Genomic DNA, 9,805 nt, shown 5'->3' with positions numbered 1-9,805 from the left:
GTCGAATAAGCCCCTCGGGCAGATAACGTGGTCCTAGCATGGGCTAGCTCCAGGCTAATTGGTGCTAGCTTCGGGACAGAGATGTTAGCCAGGAGTAGACACACGGACTGCAGCTAGCTAGCTGCAATGATCCAGGCGAAAAGGTACAGAGCTTGCGGTGGGAATCCGGGGATATGGAGAGAAGACAGGTCCGGTATGCTTTGGCTAGAATTGCGTTGTGAAGGCTGGCGAGAGATTTCAGAGCTAAAGGTTAGCTGATGACCACTAGCACTGGTTAGCTGACCTCTAGCAAATAGCTAGGACAGAGACATGCATTATATCATTATATATTTCTACAGCGCTTTTTAACCCACACAGGGTTTATAACCCACACAGGGTTTATAACCCACACAAAGGTTTTTGACCCACACAGGGTTTATGCTTAAAAGTTTTAACTTGTCCACACAGGTCTAGACCCATCCGGTCCACAAATATGTCTCACATGCACCACTAATCATGGACTGGAATGTGGCTGTTTGGTTTTTATCAGCAAGCCATCTCTTAAACAGTTGCCAGCCAAAGCTTCAAAAGTCTTGTCCCAGTTAACTCAGAAAGGAAGAGAGAGAGATTTTCCTACATTTGAATATAAACATTTATTTTATCAAACAAAACTATGCAACATTTTATCTCTGGGACCCTCAGGATGACAAATCAGAGCAGATGACTGAATGTAAGTACATTATTTACCTACAGAGGTGTCACGGCTGTCGGTGGTGGAAGGAGAGGAGGACCAAAGTGCAGCGTATTCATAATGAGTTTAATGAAGATGAATACTTGAACAAAAAAACAACAAACCGACACAACGAACAGTTCTGCAAGGTGCAACAAAACACTAAACAGAAAATAATCACTCACAACTCAAGTGGGAAAAACAGGCTGCCTAAGTATGGTCCTCAATCAGGGACAACGATTGACAGCTACCTCTGATTGAGAGCCATACCAGGCCAAACATAGAATGCCCACCCCAACTCACGCCCTGACCAACCTAAAATATGCCCTGACCAACCTAAAATAGAGACAAAAACAAGGAACCAAGGTCAGGACATGACAAGAGGTGAATGTATCAAACCAGTTGCTGCTATAACATGTTTTTCTACTCTCACCAAACAATAGTATTATTCCACTGTAATAGCTACTGTAAATTGGACAGTGCAGTTAGATTAACCTCACTAGGTTAGGGGGCACTATTTTCACCACCGGATGAAAAGCCCAAGGTAAACTGCCTGCTATTCAGCCCAGAAACTAGGATATGCATAGAGTGGGGCAAAAAAGTATTTAGTCAGCCACCAATTGTGCAAGTTCTCCCACTTAAAAATATGAGAGAGGCCTGTAATTTTCATCATAGGTACACTTCAACGCTGACACAAAATGAGGAGAAGAAATCCAGAAAATCACATCGTAGGATTTTTAATGAATTGTTAGCGTCCAACACCTCGTATAAAGGTTAACAAGAATGTTTTCTGTCCATACAAGACATGTCCTGTAAAGTTTACTGTTACTTACAACGTCATGTTGTCACATTAGCAACAACCATCCCGGTACACCGATCCTGAAGAGATCCTTAAGAGTTATTAATGTACTCTGTGAGGTAGAGAGGTAGAGACAGCAGGGTGACTACAGGGTTACCACCACACAGTCCTGTATATATTAATGTACTCTGTGAGGGAAGAGAGGTAGAGACAGCAGGGTGACTACAGGGTTACCACCACACAGTCCTGTATATATTAATGTACTCTGTGAGGTAGAGAGGTAGAGACAGCAGAGAGTCCTGTAGAGACAGCAGGGTGACTACAGGGTTACCACCACACAGTCCTGTATATATTAATGTACTCTGTGAGGTAGAGAGGTAGAGACAGCAGGGTGACTACAGGGTTACCACCACACAGTCCTGTATATATTAATGTACTCTGTGAGGTAGAGAGGTAGAGACAGCAGGGTGACTACAGGGTTACCACCACACAGTCCTGTATATATTAATGTACTCTGTGAGGTAGAGAGGTAGAGACAGCAGGGTGACTACAGGGTTACCACCACACAGTCCTGTATATATTAATGTACTCTGTGAGGTAGAGAGGTAGAGACAGCAGGGTGACTACAGGGTTACCACCACACAGTCCTGTATATATTAATGTACTCTGTGTCCTGTATATATTAATGTACTCTGTAGAGAGGTAGAGACAGCAGGGTGACTACAGGGTTACCACCACACAGTCCTGTATATATTAATGTACTCTGTGAGGTAGAGAGGTAGAGACAGCAGGGTGACTACAGGGTTACCACCACACAGTCCTGTATATATTAATGTACTCTGTGAGGTAGAGAGGTAGAGACAGCAGGGTGACTACAGGGTTACCACCACACAGTCCTGTATATATTAATGTACTCTGTGAGGTAGAGAGGTAGAGACAGCAGGGTGACTACAGGGTTACCACCACACAGTCCTGTATATATTAATGTACTCTGTGAGGTAGAGAGGTAGAGACAGAGGGTGAGAGGGTTACCACCACACAGTCCTGTATATATTAGAGAGGTAGAGACAGCAGGGTGACTACAGGGTTACCACCACACAGTCCTGTGGGTTAGTGATCCTAATGAGACAGCAGGGTGACTCAGGGGAGACAGGTTACAGGTGAGTGGGTTAGTGATCCTAGACAGTCCTGTATATATTAGTGGGTTGTATCCTAGACAGAGGAGACATACAGGTAGTGGGTTAGTGTGTTAGGTAGACAGAGGAGAGGTAGAGACTAGACAGGGAGACATACAGGTAGTGGGTTAGTGACCACCACACAGAGGAGTTACAGGTAGTGGGTTAGTGATCCTAGACAGGGGAGACATACAGGTAGTGGGTTAGTGATCCTAGACAGAGGAGACATACAGGTAGTGGGTTAATGTGGGTTAGTGATCCTAGACAGAGGAGACATACAGGTAGTGGGTGGGTTAGTGATCCTAGACAGAGGAGACATACAGGTAGTGGGTTAATGTGTGTGTTTGTGGTGTGAGTGTGAGTTGACTACAGGAATAATCCTAGGTGTCTGTTGCCTGGGTCATAGATTTGTGTTTTTGACAACTCTCATTACATTTGGCATCACCATGAGTGACAAGGATTTGGCATGATTACACAAATAGACTGGGACTCAGGCTAAGGTCTGCAGCAGTGAGGAATGTGTGTGAGAATTTTTTTTTTTTAAGTTTACCTTTATTTAACCAGGCAAGTCAGTTAAGAAGTTGTGTTCCTTGTTGGCAGTGGAAGCTGGAACACACATCACCACCCAGAACATTCTGCTGTTTGTAAATCAACTTCCTCTGATCTAGGATATGTGTTCCGTGTAACAGAGGTAGTATCACGTTGACGTCACTGGAGAAGAATCTGTACTTACCTGATCTGTGGCCTCGCCTGGCTCCTCCCACAAGGAGGTGGAACAACATGGGGGATAATGGGGGAGGGGTGATACCAGCCGCTCAACAACAGACCGACAGGCAGTTCTGGGAAACAGAAGGACATTTCTGAGAAGTCACACCCCTACCTTTGTCTTGACATATCAATTATTGTTTGGTTATGTGCAAGCTGTGGCATATAAATGCAGCATTCAGTGGGGTGAATAAACTCTGAGCTTTTCTCTGCATTCTTTTGAGGTCATCTGTTTACAACCTAACACCTTGCTTCGATGTATTTACTTTAATGCCTAAATGTTTTGATTCATCTTCAGAATTAGAATGAAATGAACCTTGTTTTCACATTAAACATAAAGAAAAGGTACATGTTCTAATCTTCCCGTCACATGATGACAAACACAAGCAGTATCTGTAACAGCACTGTTTCTAGACGGACAACAGAGGTTCATGATGATAAACACAAGCAGCATCTGTAACAGCACCGTTTCTAGACAGACAAACAGAGGAGGTTCATGATGATAAACAGTCTATTACAATTAGAATATAGGTTAACATAAACTATACCTCTTCAGTTAACTTTCATAAAAAATGCTCAAAATTAGTTGAAAAGATTCTTCACCTCCACAAATGAAGTATTAAAAACATGTGATAAAATGTGTAAACAGATTCAAGTTGTGAAATCCACTCATTTGGGATCTGGTGTTACACTAAAAGGGCGTTATCCTCAACGGGATCGGTCTCCCCCTGTGAGACGGTTGAGCTAATGTAGGCTAATGTGATTAGCATGAGGTTGAGCTAATGTAGGCTAATGTGATTAGCATGAGGTTGAGCTAACGTAGGCTAATGTGATTAGCATGAGGTTGAGCTAACGTAGGCTAATGTGATTAGCATGAGGTTGTAAGTAACAAGAACATTTCCCAGGACATAGACATATCTGACATTGGCAGAAAGCTTCAATTCTTGTTCATCTAACTGCCCTCTCCAATTTACAGTAGCTATTACAGTGGAATAATACCATTAGGAGGTCTCAATACAACATTTTGAACAGAATGGTTCATTGAATCAGTCTTCAACTTTGCAAATACACTGCTGACATTTAATGGCCAAAGTCTAAATTGTCTCAAACCTGACATATTACATTATGGCCCAACTCTTGTATTTCAACGATGGGAAGAATTAAACATGTTTTTGTTTGCATTCATCTTTTACCAGATCTAATGTGTTATATTCTCCAACATTCATGTCACATTTCCACAAACCTCAAAAGGTCATTTTAAATGGTATCAAGGAAATGCGTATCCCTACTTCAGGTCCTGAGCGACCCGCAGTTACATTTGGAAATGTCCTTAAGAGGGTATCACTGTCTACAGACATGTCGATAAATGTAGTCTTGTCATCTTTGATTGTTTACTAATACTCTACTGTACTCACTCTGTTTACTAATACTCTACTGTACTTACTCTGTTTACTAATACTCTACTGTACTCACTACTCTGTTTACTAATACTCTACTGTACTCACTCTGTTTACTAATACTCTACTGTACTCACTCTGTTTACTAATACTCTACTGTACTCACTCTGTTTACTAATACTACTGTACTCACTCTGTTTACTAATACTCTACTGTACTCTGTTTACTCTGTTTACTAATACTCTACTGTACTCACTCTGTTTACTAATACTCTACTTTACTCTCTCTGTTTACACTACTGTACTCACTCTGTTTACTAATACTCTACTGTACTCACTGTTTACTACACTACTGTACTCACTCTGTTTACTAATACTCTACTGTACTCACTCTGTTTACTACACTACTGTACTCACTCTGTTTACTAATACTCTACTGTACTCACTCTGTTTACTACACTACTGTACTCACTCTGTTTACTACACTACTGTACTCACTCTGTTTACTACACTACTGTACTCACTCTGTTTACTACACTAAGCTTCAAGAGTGTTAATAACTTCTTGGAACTACTCCTCCCGGATCCGGGAGAATTGTCATCAACTGACACTCATTAGCATAACGCAACGGACAAAAAAATCCATCTAGAAAATATTAATATTCATGAAATCACAAGTGAAATACATTGAAACACAGCTTAGCCTTTTGTTAATCACCCTGTCATCTCAGATTTTGAAATTATGCTTTACAGCCAAAGCAAGACAAGGATTTGTGTAAGTTTATCGATAGCCTAGCACAGCATTATGCCCAGCTAGCAGTAGGCAGCTTGGTAACGAAAATCAGAAAAGAAATCAAATTAAATCATTTACCTTTGATGAGCTTCGGATGTTTTCACTCACGAGACTCCCAGTTAGATAGCAAATGTTCCTTTTGTGGCATAAATATTATTTTTGTAGCCGATATAGCTCCGTTATTTCTTCACGTTTGGCTGAGAAATTGACCGTAAATTGCGGTCACGACAACGCCGAAAAATATTCCAAATTAGATCCATAATAATGGCAAACTTTTTTATAATCAATCCTCAAGGTGTTTTTCAAAATATCTGTTTGATGATATATCAACCAGGTCAGTTAGTAGAAACAATGGCCACACAAATCACTCTGAGAGACACCATCTGACCACTAACACAATGTTGTCGCTCATGCTCAGTTTTCAAAATAAAAGCCTGGAACTGTCTTGTGACACTAGAAACATTAGGGAAGCTATAGAAAAAGGAATCTGGTTGATATCCCTTTCACTGCTCAATAGGAACGCAGAGGTTTCTAAATAAGAGTCACTTCCTGATTGGCTTTTTCTCAGGCTTTCTCCTGCAATATCAGTTCTGTTGTACTCACAGACAATATTTTTACAGTTTTGGAAACTTTAGAGTGTTTTCTATCAAAAGCTGTCAATTATATGCATATTCTATTATCTGGTCCTGAAAAATAGCCCATTTACTTTGGGAACGTTATTTTTCCAAAAATGAAAATAGTGCCCCTAGTTTCAAGAGGTTTTTAAGCATGTCCCAATTTAGGTTACCAAGCAGCACGAGCTCTGAAGATAGATGGGGGCAATCAGTTCACATATGGTGTCCAGGGCACATCTGGGGGCAGAGGCTGGTTTAAATGATGTTTCTAGAGACAATATTTCTCTCATCGTCACTCAATGCCTATGTTTACCTCCACTGTATTCACATATTGAGCAGGACTGGAGGCTCTACAGTGAAATAAGACAATAAATACCAACCAGAACAGCAATAGACAAGGCATATTGAGCAGGACTATTGACATTGAGGAGAGGCATGCTTAGCCAAGTGATCATAAGGGTTCAGTGAGTTCAGTGGTTGGGGTCACGATTCAGACAGCTAGCTAGGCCGTTTGTAGCAGGCTAGCAGATGGCTAGCGAGCCGGCTACCAGGAAGAGGCTAACAAGCTAGCAGATGATGGAGGAAGTCTGTTTTTAGCCTCCTCGTGCGTTTCCGTTGGTAGACCAGTAGTGATAGATTAGTGGGGTTCCGTGTGGTAAAGGGGACCAGTCCAATTGGCAAAATAAGTATAGTGGCCCAAGATATTGTCCGATGGACCTATATCAGTCGATATGCTCTAGACAGCTAACATTAGCGGGCCGCATTTAGCAGATGGGCGTTCAGGTGACGTCGCGACAAAGGGGCCTGTCGAATAAGCCCCTCGGGCAGATAACGTGGTCCTAGCATGGGCTAGCTCCAGGCTAATTGGTGCTAGCTTCGGGACAGAGATGTTAGCCAGGAGTAGACACACGGACTGCAGCTAGCTAGCTGCAATGATCCAGGCGAAAAGGTACAGAGCTTGCGGTGGGAATCCGGGGATATGGAGAGAAGACAGGTCCGGTATGCTTTGGCTAGAATTGCGTTGTGAAGGCTGGCGAGAGATTTCAGAGCTAAAGGTTAGCTGATGACCACTAGCACTGGTTAGCTGACCTCTAGCAAATAGCTAGGACAGAGACATGCATTATATCATTATATATTTCTACAGCGCAGGGTTTTTAACCCACACAGGGTTTATAACCCACACAGGGTTTATAACCCACACAAAGGTTTTTGACCCACACAGGGTTTATGCTTAAAAGTTTTAACTTGTCCACACAGGTCTAGACCCATCCGGTCCACAAATATGTCTCACATGCACCACTAATCATGGACTGGAATGTGGCTGTTTGGTTTTTATCAGCAAGCCATCTCTTAAACAGTTGCCAGCCAAAGCTTCAAAAGTCTTGTCCCAGTTAACTCAGAAAGGAAAGAGAGAGATTTTCCTACATTTGAATATAAACATTTATTTTATCAAACAAAACTATGCTACATTTTATCTCTGGGACCCTCGGGATGACAAATCAGAGCAGATGACTGAATGTAAGTACATTATTTACCTACAGAGGTGTCACGGCTGTCGTTGGTGGAAGGAGAGGAGGACCAAAGTGCAGCGTATTCATAATGAGTTTAATGAAGATGAATACTTGAACAAAAAAACAACAAACCGACACAACGAACAGTTCTGCAAGGTGCAACAAAACACTAAACAGAAAATAATCACTCACAACTCAAGTGGGAAAAACAGGCTGCCTAAGTATGGTCCTCAATCAGGGACAACGATTGACAGCTACCTCTGATTGAGAGCCATACCAGGCCAAACATAGAATGCCCACCCCAACTCACGCCCTGACCAACCTAAAATATGCCCTGACCAACCTAAAATAGAGACAAAAACAAGGAACCAAGGTCAGGACATGACAAGAGGTGAATGTATCAAACCAGTTGCTGCTATAACATGTTTTTCTACTCTCACCAAACAATAGTATTATTCCACTGTAATAGCTACTGTAAATTGGACAGTGCAGTTAGATTAACCTCACTAGGTTAGGGGGCACTATTTTCACCACCGGATGAAAAGCCCAAGGTAAACTGCCTGCTATTCAGCCCAGAAACTAGGATATGCATAGAGTGGGGCAAAAAGTATTTAGTCAGCCACCAATTGTGCAAGTTCTCCCACTTAAAAAGATGAGAGAGGCCTGTAATTTTCATCATAGGTACACTTCAACGCTGACACAAAATGAGGAGAAGAAATCCAGAAAATCACATCGTAGGATTTTTAATGAATTGTTAGCGTCCAACACCTCGTATAAAGGTTAACAAGAATGTTTTCTGTCCATACAAGACATGTCCTGTAAAGTTTACTGTTACTTACAACGTCATGTAGTCACATTAGCAACAACCATCCCGGTACACCGATCCTGAAGAGATCCTTAAGAGGTATTAATATACTCTGTGAGGTAGAGAGGTAGAGACAGCAGGGGTGACCACACACAGGGTTACCACCACACAGTCCTGTATATATTAATGTACTCTGTGAGGTAGAGAGGTAGAGACAGCAGGGTGACTACAGGGTTACCACCACACAGTCCTGTATATATTAATGTACTCAGGGTTACCACCACACAGTCCTGTATATATTAATGAGAGGTAGAGACAGCAGGGTGACTACAGGGTTACCACCACACAGTCCTGTATATATTAATGTACTCTGTGAGGTAGAGAGGTAGAGACAGCAGGGTGACTACAGGGTTACCACCACACAGTCCTGTATATATTAATGTACTCTGTGAGGTAGAGAGGTAGAGACAGCAGGGTGACTACAGGGTTACCACCACACAGTCCTGTATATATTAATGTACTCTGTGAGGTAGAGAGGTAGAGACAGCAGGGTGACTACAGGGTTACCACCACACAGTCCTGTATATATTAATGTACTCTGTGAGGTAGAGAGGTAGAGACAGCAGGGTGACTACAGGGTTACCACCACACAGTCCTGTATATATTAATGTACTCTGTGAGGTAGAGAGGTAGAGACAGCAGGGTGACTACAGGGTTACCACCACACAGTCCTGTATATATTAATGTACTCTGTGAGGTAGAGAGGTAGAGACAGCAGGGTGACTACAGGGTTACCACCACACAGTCCTGTATATATTAATGTACTCTGTGAGGTAGAGAGGTAGAGACAGCAGGGTGACTACAGGGTTACCACCACACAGTCCTGTATATATTAATGTACTCTGTGAGGTAGAGAGGTAGAGACAGCAGGGTGACTACAGGGTTACCACCACACAGTCCTGTATATATTAATGTACTCTGTGAGGTAGAGAGGTAGAGACAGCAGGGTGACTACAGGGTTACCACCACACAGTCCTGTATATATTAATGTACTCTGTGAGGTAGAGAGGTAGAGACAGCAGGGTGACACAGGGTTACCACCACACAGTCCTGTATATATTAATGTACTCTGTGAGGTAGTGAGGTAGAGACAGCAGGGTGACTACAGGGTTACCACCACACAGTCCTGTATATATTAATGTACTCTGTGAGGTAGAGAGGTAGAGACAGCAGGGTGAC

At 42.3% G+C, this 9,805-nt stretch overlaps 1 long non-coding RNA gene across 1 annotated transcript; it reads right to left on the bottom strand.

The window, feature by feature from the left end:
- Positions 1 to 769: 769 nt before the first annotated feature.
- On the bottom strand, positions 770 to 8,688 carry LOC135533391 (uncharacterized). The gene is made up of 3 exons (XR_010454488.1): positions 8,601 to 8,688; positions 3,417 to 3,522; positions 770 to 1,620 (listed from the first exon to the last, which is right to left on the bottom strand). It is a non-coding gene; the product is annotated as an uncharacterized LOC135533391 (long non-coding RNA).
- Positions 8,689 to 9,805: the final 1,117 nt, after the last annotated feature.

The sequence above is a fragment of the Oncorhynchus masou genome, unplaced genomic scaffold, assembly GCF_036934945.1.
Source record: "Oncorhynchus masou masou isolate Uvic2021 unplaced genomic scaffold, UVic_Omas_1.1 unplaced_scaffold_2354, whole genome shotgun sequence".
NCBI classification, from domain to species: domain Eukaryota; kingdom Metazoa; phylum Chordata; class Actinopteri; order Salmoniformes; family Salmonidae; genus Oncorhynchus; species Oncorhynchus masou.
Note: the sequence above shows the minus strand (reverse complement) of the source record. Positions and strands in the feature narration are given on the sequence as shown.